Here is a 19916-nt window from a genome sequence, read left to right on the forward strand (position 1 = left end):
CAGAAAAAGAAGAGCGAATATCATCAACTTTTTTTCAAAGTGGTTAACAAAGTCGCTTGACAGAAGGGAGGAGGGGGAAGGGGCTTTGGGGGGGTCCAAGAGGGTGGAGAAGATTGAAAATAGTTTTTTGGGATTGGAATAGGAAGATTGGATCTTATCTTGAAAGAAAGTGCTTTTTGCCTGAGAGATCGAAGCAGAGAAAGAGGAGAGGAGAGCTTGATAGGTTAGGAGGTCGTCATGGTGTTTGGATTTCCACCGTTCCCGCTCTGCTGCCCGAAGGACGGTTCTATTAGCACACAGTGCGTCATTTAGCCAGGGAGAAGAAAAACAATGTTAACGGAAACTCTGCTGCACGGTTCCCTCGTCCCTTGGAAGAGGCGGAGAGGTGGGTGTTTTTCATCTGCTGGTGGACAGTCCGGAGAGATATACACAGGGTTGGGTTGTAACGGAATACATGTAATGGCGTTACGTAATCAGAATACAAAAATCAAGTGTATTCAGCTGGCGTTACATTTGAAAAACGAGTAATCTGATTACACTTTCGTAGACCCGAAGTGAATACATTTTGGATTACTTATTGGAATTATTGGTGGAAAAGTTTCCTCACAAAATGTAATATTCATTGCCAACAGAACTGTGTGCACACTGCACGGCGCTGCAGCATGTCTGTGAGCAAGAGAGATGCAGCGTGTCTGTGAGGCCCCGCCCCCGCACGCAGATGAGAGAGAGAGATCTCTTTTAAAATATAATGAAAGTTAGAAACGGAGATGGTTAGATAAAATGTGCAAGATAACGTTTATGTAGCATTTCTTTATTGTCGAAATGATGACATGTATAACGGGATCAAATCAAAGTGAATGGCCTGCTGCTGCTGAATGCATGGGGCAAGTGACCGGTTTTAAAAGTTATTACATCGTTTCAGATAATAATAATAATTCATTCTATTTAGGGGCGCCTTTCAAAGCACCCAAGGACACCTTACAATTCATAACATATTCTAAGGAAAGGTTTTAAGACAGTACAAAGAATGCAGTCTGGGGGATGTTTTTTATGTGTGGTGCAGATGAGAGAGCTGTCCAGAATGACACCAAGATGTTGTGTTTGAGTTCTTGATAAGCCATTAAAACAGTAAAATGCGTGTCTCCTGTTCACCAAAACATACCCATCTGTTATGGAAAAAGAAAGTATTCTAAAAGTAATCTGCCACCGGTACCGGCATGCGCAGAAGAAAAATCTGGCCCACCCTATTTTTTACAGGCCCAACCTGAAGTACATTTCTGCCTACGCACACACACATGAACAGGAATGGAGAAAATACACATGACTATAACCTGAGGGGATAACAAACCAAATAAATTAAAATACTAGAGATACTTAGCTCAATCAAAGTAGGATTTGCCTCCTCTTTGCCACCCTCATGACTCCCGCAGGACTCTATTGTCTTTGTCAGTCTTCGTCTGTGTGACGCTGAAGCTGCCGCTCCAGGAAAGAGCTACCTAAAATGGCTTAAAACCCGAGGGTATCGAGCTTTCGCAGCGGCTGGCCCTAGGCTCTGGAATACTTTGCCCCTCCATGTGAGGTCGGCCCAGACCCTGGGGGTTTTTAAATCAACACTTAAAACTCACTTTTTCTCTTTGGCTTTTGTTTAATTATCTATTTATTTATTTATTTATTTATTCATTTAGTTCTTTATTTTAATATTTATAACATAACATAGGATTTTTAAAATAGTTTATACATTATTCAAATATAGGAATAGTAGATAGGATTACTTAAAATATAGTACCTTATATTTCATATTTTTTCCCTTTAGACCCTTGCGGTTTATTCTTAAAAATCCTTACCCTTACACCCCCCCCATTTTCCCTCTGCTGGTCTATGGCCTTGTAGAGGGGTACAGAGTCGCTTAGATAAGCGGGGGAGTGCATCTGACGAAGAGATAGGTTGTTGTGCTCCCTATCTCTGTTTCTTATGCTATATCTAATAGAAATGCTCGGGTCTTGATAGATTGAGTTGGGAAGTTAATGAGATCTTTCTAGAGGGTTATCAAGAATAACTTTTATCCAATGACCTTTTCCCTCTCTGTCTGTGTCTGTGTCTTCTCTTGTTCCGATTAACCCAGCCAAATCTTTTTTCTTGTTTTGTATCTATATCTACGCCGGGATCCGGAGTCGAGGCTGATCCTCTTGCTATAGTCCTGTGTCTTGGATCCTCTATCCTGAGTTCTGGATTAAGTCGTGGACTTCGGGTCGTGGCTAAACCTGTCCCTGCGGTCCTGCCTTGGGTCTCGTCATGCTGCCTCCCTGATGGCTTCCACAGGATTGTAGCTGACATTCTCGTGGATTCATCTTCTTATTACAGACACATGCATTTCCTAACATTCGGCCTATATGTTGTAAAATGTATTATCTCTTCGATTTACACACGGCATCTATTGCACGTCTGTCCGTCCTGGGAGAGGGATCCCTCCTCTGTTGCTCTCCCTGAGGTTTCTCCCATTTTTCCCCCTTAAACTGTGGGTTTTCTCTGGAAGTTTTTCCTTGTACGATGTGAGGGTCTAAGGATAGAAGGTGTCGTTTTTCTCATACTGATATTCTGAACAATCTGTGCTGTTGTATGTGCTGTAAAGTGTCTCCACTGTAGGCTATTTTTGTTATATGTACAGCACTTTGGCTCGACCAAAAATCGTTTATAAATGTGCTATATAAATAAAACTTGATTTGATTTGATTTGAAAATGGACACCTGATTGCTGAGTTCTCACAGCTGTGGGGCCATGCCCCTCTAATTAGTTAACTCTCTTCAGCTGATGGGCGACAGTAGTGATGGCAAAATGAAGCTTTGAATGAAGCATTGAACCACTTGGACAATTGTGTCGGAAATAGGTTCATTTCTCGAAGCTTCAGTTACAGCGACCTCTCGTGGCGAAGTGCAAGGCTGCAGTGGGGAATAGTCAGGTTTTTAGAAATGAGCTTATTGCAGAGAGTATGATTCTATAGCCCCAGCGGGTTGGCTTAGCCATGGGCGCGGGAAGGGGGGTGCTGAGGGCGCTGCAGCACCCCCTAGCGGCAGACAGGGGGTGCGGAGCTCCCCTGTCTGAATTATTATTTGACGGTTATTGCTGCTCCCGCTGTTCATAATCTGTGTAATATGTAGCCAATAAATTCCACATTGTTGGTAAAATAATATGTTGGCCTGCCCCGAATGTTTTTTCTGTAGCTCCGGACAATTCTACCTCAATAATATAATACATTAACCGTGTTTTACGTGAACCTCATCATGACACTCGAGAGGACGGCAGGACTGTAATTTCCCGTGTTCAGTGAATGCAACAGAGGCAAGACACCAGACCAATCAGAGAGTTGCATGGAACTAAAAGTGTGTGTGTGTGTGTGTGTGTGTGTGTGTGTGTGTGTGTGTGTGTGTGTGTGTGTGTGTGTGTGTGTGTGTGTGTGTGTGTGTGTGTGTGTGTGTGTGTGTGTGTGTGTGTGTGTGTGTGTGTGTGTGTGTGTGTGTGTGTGTGTGAGTGAGGAGTGAGAGAGGGGAGAGGGAAAGAGGGATAGAGGGACCGGTGCCAGTAGGGACCGTGTTGTTAGCATCTGGTTAGCTAGCTGCACTAACGGACATACGGAGCTGTTGCTGTTGGTTCCACAACAAGCTGGAGGAGAGCTCTCCTCTCAGACTGAGAGGCTCAGGTGAGCTAAAGGACTCTCTGAGTGTTTAGATAGTTAACTTTAGTCTAAGTTATCTCAGTGGGTCTCAAACGGTTTGGTCACAAATTATTCAAAAGCTTATTTCCGCGGCACACCTTCATATGATCATTATAGTTATAAAACAAATAAGAGAATAAAGGAAAAACAGTTATGAAATACTATATGGCAGTAAAACAAGAATACAGTTTGAAAGGGGAGTGATTTGTAAAATATCCATAAAGAAAAAGAACATCTGCTTACATTTGTGTTTCATCTGGGTGTTTAGAGATGTAACCATAGATCTCTTAATGTTGCTCTCAAAGTGCACCAGATTGATGCTTTTTAAATTCAATATTTAAAAAAAATCTTCCCGGGGGAGCATCCCCCAGGGCCCGCCTAGAGGAGGTGAGGTCCGCTCCCCACTCGTAAAAAAAAAAAGCGCTTTACCCCTGCCTATATGCCATGAGCTGATTATCGAGCCTTCATTGTAACAGTCGCGGGTCTACTGTGTGTTTGCGTGTGAGTGCTTTTGTGCGTGCTAGTTCCCGTAATAGTGTTCACTGGAGTCCAGCACCTCAGCACCCCCTCTCAAAATACCTTCCCGCGCCTCTGGGCTTAGCATAAAGACTTGAAACAGTAGAAAGCTAACGTGGCTTGATGTTTGATGCACACACACACAAAGACTGAATATCATGTTCTATTTGCAATTAAAGATTGGTAATTGTGTGTATTGGGTTATTGAGAAGAGACTAGAGAGTGCTGGACATTTCTTTGGGAGGAGAGGGCCTTTTAGCAATGATTAAAATACATCCATTCCGGGCTTTGAACCAGCTGCGCGGAGGACATCGCCACATTCGGGCCGCCGGCTCTACCCACTGGGCTATCTATTCCCTAAAATATTGAACTGTTTTTATATTACTGATAATTGTCTTTTTGTTCACAACTTCTCCACATTACGAAGTCTTTCCCGAGCCAGAACGACCTATCTTTCTTCCTGGCTTGCTCTATAATGATACTACAATTCAAATGCAATACCAACAACAACTCAACAGCAACAACGCAAACTACGACAATAACCCACACATTGCGCATTGTTTAGAGCGGTCATAAAGTGTTGAAGTGCTCACATTTGAAACTGTTTAAACCTGTCAGAATCGAGGCGAGGCAGTGCATTGAATCGTGTGAATGGACCGCGAAACAGTCAAGTGATTCATTCAGGAAATGAAGCAGTTGCTGCTTCGGACGTCATGTCACGTGATTTGAAGCAGTTGCTGCTTCGGACGTCATATGTCACGTGATTTGAAGCAAGCTTCGAAGCACTGCTTCTATGGAATAGGAAGTCCAGGGTTGAAGCTCCGTTCGAAGCTTCAGTGTCAAACTGCCATCACTAGGCGACAGTCTTCCTGCCTATTGTAATGCAGGGTTGAGACGAGTGACCCACTGAGACCTGTGTAACAGATTCTGTTGAGCAGATCTGAGATTTAAAATCTCTCAAAAGCGCAGTTTCAGCTACAATTTACAGAACAAGTATACAGAGTAGAATAAATGAAACAGAGAAGTCTATTTAAACAAAAATATAACTTACAGTGATTGCTGAGTCAATAGGTAGTGTCGTCACCTGGTCGAGATGCACACGGAGTTCTTCAGATTTTAAATGCGGTATTTGAGTGAATTTTAGCTGAGGGATTACTAAATCACGCTGTTGTACTTCACGCAATCAGCAGAGTCTTCCTGCCTTTTGTAATGCAGGGTTGATATATATATTTTTTATATATGACCATTCGTTTATTTTTGTCGTTTGTTTGTCTATTCACTGGAGAATACCACCTGGAGGGGGAGGGGGTGGGATTTGAGGCGTTTGCAACGTGTTGTCATAAATGTTGGACATACTGTATTTGTGAAAAACTGAAAAATAAAGTTGTTAAAAAAAAAGAAAAAAAAAGACAATAGTTCAAATGTTTTTCCCTAAAGGTGGCTACCTTACTTTGCCTTCAATTGGCTAATACTCATTGCATTTGTTAGTTGTGTTGTTAGATGTAGGCATTATCACTGAAGTTGTTGGGGTAAGGGTTAAAATATCAGGGTAAGTCAATCACAGGGTGAGTGTTGTGGGTCCAATCTTTACCATCACAGGGAAAATATTCCGATTACACATACAATTGGCAGCCACTTTGACCATCCTGCTATTTTGATTTGAATGGGAATGTCTGTTTTATGGTTTCTCTTCATGAACGATCTACAAGTATTTAGCTGTCATGTCTCTTATTATGCTGAACATCCCTAAGAATTTTTTTTGTATTTCTCCCTCACCCCTCACACACTCCCTTCTCTGCAGAGGACATCATGACTTCCCTGAGTGACATCAGTAATTAGTGTAACACTGTATCCTCTCCCTCCGTGAAGGTTATTTCTAAACAGAATAAGTGTTTGGAAATCAAAAACCTTCTTTGTCACGACCTCATCTTGACCTGCCAATTTGTTAGTAATCAGAACCTTTCTTCACAGCCAAGAAACAACTGTTTCTATTATTTCATTTAATTGTACAGCCAGATAATCACAGATTGTTTAACATGAAACTGCTTTGCCACGTTGTTACCGGTTTAATCATCTGGTCCATGTTTCTTGGGAAGGAGAAGACCTCTGAAGGAAATTTGGCTCGCAGTAAATATATCTTTAATCACGGACAATTAAGAAGTCCTAGGAGAAGCTGACTGCATAAAAACTCCCAAGGTGCCACAGTACTTTAAGATGGCCCCAAACTCTGTCTTGTTTTTGTTTAGATTGAGAGACTCAATGCAGATGATTAAATGTTGCGCATTTAAGAAAGACACAGGGTTCTTTTCATTTGTTTGTTGTCACCAGGTTTACCACGTTACCTCTATGTGATCCTTCCACCAGGCAGCAGAGCCCTGATCAATGGCTTAAAATAAACTCATGCAAACAACAGCAGAGAGGTTTGAAAGTGTTACATAAAATCACTGTGGAGTGATAGAAATATCCCCACACTGAGCACATGCAATGTTACATTTATCTGTGCCTCGTCTCTAGCAGACCTTAATCATAGTCTACACTGTGAAGTTTCTGCCATTTTGCATACTGCCTTTTCTAAAAGTTTCTAGAGAAGAGCCTTTTTCCATATGGGCTTCAAAGGCTTGTCAATATGCACAAACTCAACCTGTGTGCAGGCTGTTCTCCTCCATTACTTGTGACTGATACATCTATACTAAAGCAATCTGCAGTAATGCACAATGTTGGGTCAACCACAAGGTGCATTTATTTAGTCAACTCTCTGACAGATGGAGCGGTGCAATTGTAATATTTGGATGTCTTCTACCAGCTGGAGTCATTAATTTTAAAATGTTGTCCACAGATGTTACAGGGTGAGGGTTAATGAGCACCATATTCCTCAGTTGATTTCTCTATTAAATTAATATTTTTTTCTGATCTTAAATCTATTGCCATCAATTTGATTCATTGACACATCAGGATACGATTTGAATATTATTATTTTAGCCACATAGTTGTGTTTGTCCTAAATGTAATACCACTATTGAATGGACCGCCATGGACCTTTGTATAATGTGACATGCATGCTCCCCAGATGATGAATGTAATCTCAAACTGCCGCTGTGTCTGGGTGCAGCTTCACAGATCCCCATAAAAAAGTGTCTCTTGGTGTGAGACTTGTGTCCATTACTGACTGGAAAACTAGGGGAAGCAGAAGATATTTCCACCGACAATTTCCCCCAGAATTCTGTAACACTATTGATCAGCCAGACCGAGATTCCTGCCATGCCTCGACCCTTTCAATGCTGCGGATCAATAGCGCTAAAGAACCAGATAAAGATAGCTCACAATATCACATAGCCGGGCTGAGAACAATCTAAAAATGTTGTGTGGAAATAGCAACAGGGCACTGAAATAGAAGATAAAGAAACCTAATCCTCCACAGTGCCACAAAGAGACAGTTTTGGAGCAGTATATCCAAAAGTCTTTGGATCTTGTTATAAAAGAAATGTCAGCATGTCGCAGAGGAATCTAAAAACTGTCTTTGAGTCGGTTTGTTTTGGATGTGATACACCTGTAGCGCCTGCCGGAGGGCAGCAGGTTGAACAGGTGAACGCCGGGGTGTGAGCTGTCCTTGATCATGTCGTTGGCTCGACTGAGGCAGCGGGAGGTGTAAATGTCCATTAGACTTTACTCACTAAAAAAGTTAGTAAAGTCCTTTCTTTTCTTTCCTAAATTGAATGAACCTATAAACTCTTCAATTTAAGAAATATTTCTTTCTTTGTGGTTGCAGGAAACCATTGAAAAGAAAATCCCCCCAAAAAGGGCCAAATACGGAAAATATTCCTCATTAGATTTGCATCTTGTGCAGAGAAGCACGTCCTTTGCATCTCATGTGTATGTGGAACAAATTAGATGAGAGGAACTGCAATCTCTCAGATATAACAGAAAGAAGGAAATACAAACAGCAGAACCACAAGGTCTGCCCTAAGGGGGGACTGTGTAGTCCCTCTTAGGTCCAGTTCCTTTGGCAAACACTGTTTCTCTGTGAGGGCACCTACACTCTGGAACACAATACCAATACAGATCAGGAATAACACCTCTTATCATACATTTAACCACAATCATAAGAACTGGCTTTTAAACAATCAAAAATGTGAACACTTTTAACTGAATCAAGGTATGATGATATTTCATCTGTTTGCATGTTTGTTTGTTCCTCTCTATTGTTGTACTGCTATTTATTTATTGTTGTACTGCTATTTATTTATTGGTGTAGCCTACTGATGTTGTCTGCTGTACTCTATTTAATTATGTTTTTATTTTCTAGTCTTGTTGTGGTCAGTTAACATCTTGCCAAGGACAACAGTTGAAAATTAGCCTGCTGGCTAATACTGGCTCATTTACAGCAATGTCTATTAATGTGCACTGTCCTTTAAATAAAATAAACAAACAAACAGACAAACAAAACAAAAGGCACAATCATTGCATCTTTTTTGAAGTACCGATTTTCATGTTCCCGAATGCAAACCATATGTAGATGATTAGAAACAACTCAAATGTTCGAACGGTCTCTTCTTCCGGCCCAACACAATCATAAGGAATCTTTTAAATGTGCACACAAACCATTGAAGATAAACATAATTAGGTGTCTGATTTCAGTGGAGCGGTTTGAGCTCGTCCCGCTTTATCTGTGGCTCTGGGAGAGAACATCAGGTTGATGTCGGGTTATACCCAGACTTTGGCTGGTCTCAGTAGAGTTCTTCTCTGGGAGCGAAGTGCTGAGTGATGAATAAAATTGAAGCATGATTCGCAGTCAATGCTGTTTTCATGGCTCAGATGAAAAGGATAAGGCAGAGCAGCTTTGAGAACATCTCATCATTAGTCCTCTCACAGGCCAGGAGTTAATTATCTACACATCCAAATTGCCCGCTTCCCCCTTCTCAGCAGATTACTCTGCTCCTGGAGGATAATAACCATCATGCCTTTCTCCCCTTTCCCTGCCTGCATAGTAAAACAGAAAAATAATATGTGTGTGCGTCACCTACATACTAGTCTTTTTTTTCCTTGATAGGGGGAAGGTCGGATTGGTTAATGGTAATAGGTGTGTGTCTGTACGTGTCTTGCAGAGCGTTGGAAAGCCCTAGGAATAAGCTCATGTAAAATTCATTTTAAAATAGAAAATTGACCCAGATGTAAAGGAGTCTCATTGTGCCTAAAGGAATCAAACTGTTCCCATAATGAATACAACATGTAACAGTGACAAGAGGAGCTGAACAAGGCTCCATGATTAAGAGCGAGCTAAAAAAAAAAAAAGGAGGGCAAGAAAAACAGAGGGAGGTGGGAGATTCAGTGGCATGCTGAAGTGAGACGGAGAATAAAGTGAAGACAGAGAGAGCTTAGACTTCCTCCCAGAGAATAGTAATGCAGCTGCTGTATGTCTTAATGTTGATCACATTGACTCTGCTGGGAGCTCATTAGCTGAACCCAGATAACTGTGTTCTGCCATCTATTGCCTTGCTGGGAAATAATGTTATTACATCAGCTCATGGCTACGACTACACATGCCAAGTTGTGTTTACCAGTAATCGTCTCTACCTCTGAAGCCTGATTTGCAACTAGGGTCTTATATTCACAGTTCTTGCCATCATACCTATCAGTAAAATGATTATAATCACCAAAAGAATCGCTGCAGACCGGAAAAAGGCCCAAATCCCTAGGGCCAAACTGACACTGTTAAGCAAGGCCTACTTTAACCCATGGATTAATCGTCATGACTGAGGCTTTGTTTCCAACAGATTGATCGTCCTTAACATTTGTTGGGGAGGTTGATTAACCTGTTGGTGGACCCCAGGGTAAAACTGCTAGAAACTAGACACGGCCACTTGCATGAAATGAAAAATACAATGGACATACATTTAACCTGGGGTTCGGATCGATGCCTGATTAATTACCCGTCAGCAATCTGGTTATTTGTTGATGGATTTCTGGCTCTGTCTAATTTGGAATGTGTCTCTGTAATCCGATTTTCCTCATAACTGCTTTCAAAATATCTGTTAACAAATGTGCTTGTTTTCAAAAAAAAATTGTAGTAGTATTTTACATATTGTGCGTGAATGCAGTCCTGACTGAGTACAGGGAGTTGAACTAAGAAAAAACTGTATTGTTTGAATTTGCCATCTATCTGCATCTTTGTAATTTTTTCTTCTTCTTGAAATAAATTGCACTAAGTCAAATCTCCTTCCTCTTTTTGTCCGAACATTTTAGTTTGATAAGAACAATGGGGGTTTCATTCAGTGCGAGCATTCGTGTTAATTGCTGTTCGATCTTGTTAAAACAACTTACAAAAGTAAAAAAACTCAAACAATTTGTAGCAAATAGTCCAAAGGGACGAGATTAACTTTCAGTAGCTTAAATTGTTGCAAACGTATCAAATAATTTAAAGATGAGATGGAAAGTACATCAAGCTCTAACAATGCTTATACTTTGCATTCACAACCATGTCTGATTGCAGGCCGATTGTCGGTAGAGATTATAGTAACAAAGCCTGTCATGCATCTTTTTCCTGATGTCTATCATCACTCATCTGACCCAACTCCATTAGCAGCTGAGCAACGTGATATCTTGTCTCGTAGACCACGCGGCCCTCCATCAGAGAATCGATGACGAGCAGCAGATTGATGTGCTGGAAAGCTTGAGGCTAAGCGCTGAATGGTTATGACTCAATCACTTTATCATCTCACTATCATTCTAATGCAGAGCAAGTTTGAGGTGCAGTAAAGGAGAATGGATTTGACCTTGACAGGTGTTTGTCAGCTTTTTGCTTTAATAACCTTATACAGTAAGCAGACATTTGGGGGGGGGAGCTGCTGCCATACAGATATTCTGAAGGTCGTCTGAGGGTGGCTTTAGGTAGAGTAGAGTAGCCGTGGCCAGACAGAGATTCACTCACAAACTCCTCTCAGTAATACCCCATAAGCTGCCCACCAGAGACTCACACAAATGTTTCCTCACATCCCTCAGTACACCAAGCCATCCAATTTCAAACCTTACCACAATGTGGTGAAGGAGAGGATCAAAGACACGAACACAGTCAACCTCTTACAGACACACACAATCCGATACAGTCCTGTGTGTGATGTGTTTGGCCTGAGTCATGTGAGGTGAGCCATAGTTCCCTGTTCTGTGATGAAGGGTGCAGCATCGGACTGTTGACAGCTCAATGTAACCTGCTGGGCAGTAAACCTTTATTGAGCCCTGTCTCAGTTCATTTATCTTTATGTGTACCGCAGCACATTTAATAACACAAGAATAACAACCTGAGAACTGACAAATTGATGTTGTTCTTGATGTGAAAACACACACCAGAGTCAGGCGACAGACTCTTTTCTTAATCTTGCTCCTACCAAACCCACATTAATCTGACCATGGAGGACCCACTAGGATCCTCCAACCTGAGGCACAAAAACACAACCACAAAACACAATAGACACAACCAAAGTTAACCTTGAAATGTGCATACACCCTGCAAGCACATCTGTAGCATCTAGCTCAACCCCTCAGCAACGTTGGTACCTAAGAAGCATTTTAAGAGAGGGCAAAACAGAAAAAACAGACACCCCTGCAGGGATAAAAACACTAGTTAACCTAAGAGGTTATAGCCCTGGACATGGCATCAGCCACTGTATGTCCAGATGAAAAAGGTGGAGGAAGAGACGCCAACGTATAAGGCGTTTGATTACATCAACTAATTGTGTTCGCTGTGGCTCAGTTACATGACTGAACATTTCATTCGGTAGAACTTGGCTGTACAGAGCCTGAAAGGTGGGATCGTTCTTTTGCTCTTTCCCAAGGTCGCTACAAGACAAAGGCAAAGGAAAGGTAGGCACAGGAAATACAGATTATTTTTTCTTATCTTTTGTAAGGTCACAAACAATACGGCTGGCAGCACGTGTTACTGCGCCGCTGGCAGGCATCACAGAAGGGGTTTGGGGAACTTAGCACCTTCTACCTGGGAGATTGGAGACTCAGGCCATACCCGATCACCAGCCAGGACATTTCCCAAGATGATCTGTATGCCCCCCATAGGCAGAGATGGACGCACTCCCATGACCACTTCCCCTTGCAGCAGACTGGAGACTAAAAGACACAAAAGCTTTATACCCAGGGTCTATCTCCTCATGCTCACTGACAGGAGCCTGAATTACCGATTCAGATAAGGAGGACTGAGTGTGTTTCCGCACAGCCGCAATGGCACTTTCCCTTTCCACTGCACATAACAATGCCACAGCCCCAGACGCTTTTGCCAACACAGCCCCAGGCCTGGACTTTCTCTTCCACTCAGGACAATCGTTTCTCCAGTGTCCTTTATTAAAACAGTAATTACCGATACGATTGGGGTCAAACTTACCCCGATTCCCACGGTCAATCCTAACTGGAAATGTATCTTTTCCTTCTGCAACACCTTCACTGTAGTGAGCCCCCGCACTACTCTCTTTGTATCCTGCATCTCCACGACCACGGCTGTCGCCAAAAAACACTTTATGGGTCAGAGTAAACTCATCTGCCTGCTTGGCTGCCTCTGAAAGTCTGTTTACTTTCTGCTCATTAATGTAGGTAACAACACGGTCAGGCAAGGTACTTTTGAATTGCTCAAGCAAGATAAGCTCCTGCAGATCTTCCAGAGTTTTTACCTGTGAGGAAACACACCAACGGTTGAAACTAGTGGTTCAATCACGAGCAAACTCCATATGTGACTGCTTCTCTTTTCTGAGTAACCTAAAGCACTGTCGATATGCTTCAGGTACTAACTCAGATGCCTGAAGTACAGCAGCTTTCACCAACTGGTAATTGCTACTGTCTTCAGCAGTCATGGCAGCGAAAGCCTCCTGGGCCTTTCCAGTGAAGACACACTGAAGCAGAAGGGTGCGCTCAACATCAGACCAGTCTCGTGCCTCTGCTAGACGCTCAAATAACACAAAGAAAATGTCTGGATCCTTTTCGTTGAACCTCGGAACTATCCTCAAATTAACAGCAATATCAAATGCTTGACCTACAGTCTCTGCAGCTCTCCTGGTCTCAGCTGGAAGCTTACCTTCACTCATCAGCTCCAATCTGTAGCGCTCCAAGTCTAGTTTTTGTCTAGAAGCCATCTCTGCTTCCTGAAGACAGGCATTTTGTCTCAACTTTTCTACCTCCACATCACGTTCCAAGTGTAGCATTAGAAGCTCTTTCTGTTCTTTAAATGACAGTCCAACCCCAAGTCCAGACAGGACTGGAACCATACCTGAAACATTACCTGACTCAATTGACTGTTGGGAGGCAGGTCCCAGAAACTGTGCCTTTCTTTCTACCAACAACTCCTCTTTATTCAACTTTTTGGGAAGTTCAAGACCGTACTGGTCAGCCACTCTCAAAAGCTGATCTTTTTTATAAGTACGCAACAAATCCTCATTTGGGGACTCAACAAAATCTTCAATAGAAGCCATTTAACTGTTTACCGACCAAGGCAAGGTTTTTCCAGCAGTAACTGATAGTGAAAGACAGTTTTACATATGGAGACCCCACTACCTTACCAAATGCTTACTGACTCACTCAACCCTAGTCTTCGTGTAGAATTGTGGGAGGATTTTAAGCACAAAAGCCCAGTGACCCGGTTAATTCTCAGCAATTGAAAATCACCTAGGCAGTCATGGAGTGCATAGCTTGCCTTGGACAGAAACACAACTGTGAGTAAGACCAGTTACTTAGACACAGAGTAAGATCAACCTGACCTATTTTCCCCTGCAAAACTCAGTCAACCAACAAGCTGTGTGAACACTCCCCCCCTGCGAGATGGAGTTCATGACTTTATGAGCTGTTCATGAGCACTCATGAAACATTCATGAACAACTCATTATATGTTCACTTGTCATGTTCATGAACCAAAATTCTTAAAATGCTCATGAACCATTTTAAAGAGCAGTTCATGACATTTTTATGAACATTGTTCATTCATATAAAGTTCCTGTTTTGCTCATGACAGATTTTATGAGCAATTTATGAACTTTTCATGATCCAGCCAATCACAACATTATAATTAAAACCCCAAAAAGTTTGCATGAGTATTTCATGAACTTTTCATGACTATGAGCATTTCATGAATTTTGGATGATTGTGGCAAGTTCAGAATATTTTGGAATATTCATGAGCATTTTATGAACTTTTGATGATCAGTGTGATGATTTTAAAGACCTCTTGAATATTCATCTACTATTTGAACATTTCTTTCTTTTTTAAAACTTTTAATCTTAAAACAAAATAATAATGAATTTGAAACTGAACATTATCTGTATTTATTTTGGTGACATTCATATCATTTTATGGTTTATCTGTACTGTTTGAGAAGCAGTACGAGTAAGTAGCGCCAAGGTGGAACCTTTGGCAGGTGAGCGGTGACATCTGGGTTATTTTAGGGGGGGACACTTCCGCCCCCTCCTCAGAAGCAATCCAGACGATCAACCGGATCCTGTGTATAATTATTGCTGCTCCACTTTTCTGTTTTCTACAGGTCAGTACATAATGAAAATGATCGATGTTAACTTGTGTGAATTAGATATGATGTTGGAGATGTTTAGGAGAGTGTGTCAGAAGGTTTTGAGCATGTTTGACATAGTAACGGTATTTTAAAAATACTAAACTGTCGGCAACAATAGATGCCATTTTCGCGGGCTTCAGCCGCGCCTGGGTAAATGTGACCTGAGCGAAGGCTCGCAGGCAGGTTAGCTGCTGCGCACGGGTAATATGTTTTGTTTACCTGAGTGCAGTCTTGCAGGCACATTGCCTTGTTTTTTGTTTATTAACATTGACAGTGTATTTTTGTGATCTCCATAATATGTTATATTTGGTAAAGATGGATATATTGATAGAAAGTATTATTTGATAGCGTTATGTGTTTATAGATAACAACCTGTCCTTCACTGCAAACATAGCTGCTACAACCCGCTGCTGCAGATACACGCTTTACAACATCAGGAGGATGCGTCCCCAGCTGACCCAGAAAGCGACGCAGGTTCTGGTCCAGGCTCTCATAATTTCACGCCTAAACTACTGCAACTCCCTCCTGGCTGGTCTACCTGCATGTGCCATCCGACCTCTGCAGCTCATCCAGAATGCAGCGGCTCGTCTGGTCTTCAACCTTCCTAAATGTTCCCACACCACGCCGCTCCTCCGCTCCCTCCACTGGCTTCCGGTAACTGCTAGAATCCACTTCAAGACAATGGTACTTGCGTACCATGCTGCGAATGGATCTGGCCCTTCCTACATCCAGGACATGGTTAAACCGTACACCCCAGCACGTGCACTCCACTCTGCATCAACAAAATGGCTTGCTGCACCCTCGCTGCGAAGGGGACCCAAGTTCCCATCAGCAAAAACACGTGGGTTTGCTATCCTGGCTCCAAAATGGTGGAATGAGCTCCCCATTGACATCAGGACAGCAGAAAGCTACACACCTTCCGGCGCAGACTGAAAACTCATCTCTTTCGACTCCACTTCGAGCGATAGAACTATTAACAAAGCACTTATGGACTGGCTTACCTAAAGCCAGTTGAGTAGCACTTGAAATGTTTTTGCTCTATGAAACCTGATGTACTTATATGATTCTGTTTTCTTCAAGTTTGTATTTTGTTGGTTGAACGCACTTATTGTAAGTCGCTTTGGATAAAAGCGTCAGCTAAATGCAATGTGATGTAATAATTGATATTGACTATGTTGAATTTCTCCTTGAGATACAGTAATTGACTGTGACAGACAGATAACTTAAATGGAGAAATGTGATGTTTGTAAAGTTCAGCTATTTGAATGTAACTGTGTACTTTGAATTTTGAATAAGAACCATTCCAGACGATCAACCGGATCCTGTGTATAATTATTGCTGCTGCACTTTTCTGTTTTCTACAGAAATCATTTATTGTTGCTGTGGTACCCAAGCTTTTGGGACCCGTAACAACATTTTTTGTGCAGCTGAGTATCAAGAACTGTGCTTCAAATAGTGATAGGATTAATTGTAGTGCCCACCTGTATACATTTATGTTTGTTTGTTTGTTTGTTAATTTGAGTAAAGTTCCATTGTGATTGACATAATTGTTGTTTTCTATGGTTGCCAATTGACCCACAGTCAATGGTTCATGAACAGTTCAATTCTTGAAATGTTCTTGGTTGAAAACTGAATATCCCTACACACTCACTGAAAACTCCATTTCATGAATTGTTCATGAACCTGCCTAAAACCATATTCCATGAATTGTTCATGAACCATTCCAGCACAGGAGTTTCATGAGTAGTTCATGAACTGCCCTAGTGCCATTTAATGTTCATGTCACTTTCATGAACAGTTCATCAACTTTGTTATGAGCTGTTTATGAGCTGTTCATGAATATGGTTCACTGATATTCCATGAACTTTTCATGACAAGTTCATGAACAGTTCACTATCATCTGACTGGGCTGAAATAGGTCACCATGTCCTTTATCCAGCACCGGAAATTATCTCGGACGAGCCTCCACTTGTTACAACCTTCCAAAGGCTGGAACAAACAGGGAGGCCACACAGAGTTAAATGCCAAATATCTGTTTATTTAACAGGTTATAGAAAAACACCTCTGATGAATAGTGTATGTAAGAATCAGACTGTCAGTAGTGTGAGCAGTGTGTGGGTGTGTGGAAGGGTGTTGTAGCATGTTGGAGGGTGCATCAAACTAGTGATGTTACGTATTGTGCCGAGGCTTCGGAGCGTGTGTCGAGTAATCCCCGAAGCTTTTTGTGAAGCATGTATCGAGGCTTGTATCGTTTTGGGCCAGTGACATCATCGATGACAAACGAAGCCTCGCTGCCTGTCGATACCACGTGACTGCTTCACGAAGCGATTCAGATCGGTTGAACCGTTGAACCCATGGATGGTTGAACCACAGTGCTGATATTACCCATGCCATGGATGTATTTATAAGAACCATATTACCCCTCCTGTACCCTGGGCCAGGTGACACGATGGAATTAAGAGAGCTCAGACCCTCACCTATATAGAGGTCGGAACATGTCATAAGTATAAATAGATACAAGCATAAATAAATGTAGGAATAAAAACATGAATAAATATGTTGCAGTGTTTTCAGGGAGCTTTAGTGTGTGTGCTGTGGCTCAGCTGGAAAGCAGTTGACTCATGACCGCAGGGTCCCTGATTCAACGATTGAACAATACGTATTTTTTGTTGTTTATAAAAGCTACAGCTAAATGAGATAATGTAGTTAATAAATGTATTCTTTGATATGGTTTAGCCTTTCTCAGGCTCCAACATGGTTACGTTTATGAATATTATTAAGGAATACAAATCGCTCTTTGCAATGTTTACCAGCCTCCTTAGGCTTTTCAATCACAATCATTCAACTGGAATAAAAACAATATTGTTAACATGAATTTTGATTTTATGTTCGTTGTTTAGAGTTATTCTAAGGCTTTACTCATTGGGAACTCAGTATGAGAGAGCACACTGTTGAGATGTCCAATCTGCCTGTTTTACACACTTTGACCAACAGGGGGGTTTGTGTTCAAATGAAGCCCATGATGAAGCCTCATGAGATGAACCCTTTTGCGAACCAATTGGCTGGAAAGCTTCATAAGGCTTCATCTCGCCATCACTACATCAAACCTAACACAGGCTGTAGGCTGAGGTTGCTGCAGCATGCCAGGATCTGAATCAGAGTGATCCTTGCAGCTGGGCAACCTTTATACCTTCTTGTGGCTCCGCCTCTAGATGGGCGGGCACAAACAGGACGACACTCCCAGTACCTGCCAGAGGCAACCTGATCTCACCAGAATGCGTGACTCCACCACGACTCCTTAACACCGCATTGCGTGGTGGACTCACAAACTTTGATTTTACACCCGGAAGTAAGTATTCTCTTTACTGTGGATTGATTTTACAGTGCTATCTGCACTACTCATCAACTCAAAAACACCAGATTATCCTTGTTGATTACACAACATTGATTGGTTTAAATTGTGTACAATGCTTTTGTAATTTTCCCCGTCGATTCGGAGAAACAAATATGTGTTCAGTTTAGGATGGCCGAAGACACTACACTACCCAGAATCCTCAGCTGTCGTTTGGGATTACACCATGTGCTTTGCTTGACAAACCCCGTGATTTGTCGTCAAGCTCTGTGATTGGATGTTGGAGTGGCAGTGCGCGAAGTTTACGTTGAGCGACAAACAGCATTTTGAAATGGAATGAAACCCATCGACGGCACACTATTCAAAACAGGAATCGAACGTCTCCTACCCCCCCCCCCCCCCCTTAGGCCACAGGCTCCTCCAAACAGTGCAACACAATAAAACAGATGGAAACGGCTGGCTTGAGCGATCCACTTGATAACCAGCGTGTTTTGGATTAGGCCAACCGGCTAACTCAAACATATCCAGGTTAGGTTGAACCAGGTTCGTAGTATTGGCCCCTGATGTACTTATATGATTCTGTTTTCTTCAAGCTTGTATTTTGTTGGTCGAACGCACTTATTGTAAGTCGCTTTGGATAAAAGCGTCAGCTAAATGCAATGGAATGTAATGTAATGATTGTTGGTGCTTGAGAAGACTAAATATTTATCTGCAGATCCCTATAAAGTATATACATTACTCGTTATTCTCTACAAATAGTTAATTAAAAACTGTATATAATTGCTATTTTGGACATCCCTTTTCAAGATTTCAATATTACTTTAAACGTGTAATAACGTGCTTTAACCAGTTATTAATGGGTTAAAAACATAGGTTAAAAAGCTGTCAAGTTTACAGTGTTAACAAAATAAAATATACTGCTGTTTCTGGTTTAGTTTACGACGGATATATTCTGTTATTGTTTTGATATTTGTAACACAAAAGCAATGGAAAAACCCCACAGCAACACAGAAAAGATGGTCTTAACATGACCCAGCAGTCTAGTAGTTAATAAAAAACAATAATATCAATACAAATTATTACTACTAACTTTATTGTGAAATTAAAACAGAACAGTAAAAGAATAGTTTCCGGTCTATTTTGAGGCCAGATCTCTGTAGATAAATACAAATAAAGAACTACGACAGATGTGTAATATTTACAATGCATTCATGTGATGACTTTCAAAGAGTAAAGCAAGCACTGCTGAATAAAGTATGATTTATCTTTTACGAAACGTTTTTTTTTCATATGGAATGCAGTTGGAGGTCAACCAATCACAGAGCTTGAGGCAAGGCGGAACAATAGCTGAGGATTCTGGGTAGTGTAGTGTCTTCGGCCATCCTAAACTGAAGAAATATTTGTTTCTCCGAATCAAAGGGGAAAATTACAAAAGCATTGCACACAACTTAAACCAATCAATGTTGTGTAATCAAGAAGGATAATCTGGTGTTTTTGAGTTGATGAGTCGTGCAGATAGCACTGTAAAATCAATTGACAGTAAGGAGAATACTTAGTTCCGGGGTAAAATCCTCCGTTATCCAATGGGAATGGATAACTCATTTAATAAAAATCACAGTTGTATTACACACAATGCACTGTTTTTTTAGAACAAAAATTCGTAACTAATGCACCATAATACATTCTGACAAAAAATTAAAATTATTATGAATACAAATAAAATAAAAGAAGCCTCCCGTGGGTTACTACAAGCTATAAAGTAGATTTTAAAAACGTTGTATAGAATAAAA

The sequence above is a fragment of the Pseudochaenichthys georgianus genome, chromosome 12, assembly GCF_902827115.2.
Source record: "Pseudochaenichthys georgianus chromosome 12, fPseGeo1.2, whole genome shotgun sequence".
NCBI classification, from domain to species: domain Eukaryota; kingdom Metazoa; phylum Chordata; class Actinopteri; order Perciformes; family Channichthyidae; genus Pseudochaenichthys; species Pseudochaenichthys georgianus.